Source organism: Phalaenopsis equestris, unplaced genomic scaffold (genome assembly GCF_001263595.1).
Source record: "Phalaenopsis equestris unplaced genomic scaffold, ASM126359v1 Scaffold000496, whole genome shotgun sequence".
NCBI lineage: Eukaryota > Viridiplantae > Streptophyta > Magnoliopsida > Asparagales > Orchidaceae > Phalaenopsis > Phalaenopsis equestris.
Genome location: NW_018164936.1, coordinates 111,864 through 112,081, shown reverse-complemented (window position 1 = coordinate 112,081; position 218 = coordinate 111,864).

Below are 218 nucleotides of genomic sequence, written 5' to 3'. Positions count from 1 at the left end.
CAGCACCCCCTCCATGGCCGTGGGAGGTGCTTTTTTATATAAATGGCTAAGGGGTGGCTATCATGGCCAATTAGGAGGTGCATTGTGTTGCTTAGGTGGAGGGAAGAGGAGCTCTACAATTTGATTTGGCTGAGCTGGCCTCTAGGTTTGATTTGGGTGAATTTCCATGGGGGTGGCTCTCAGTTTTGAGCTTCTCCGGTGACTAGGCTGGTCGGCCA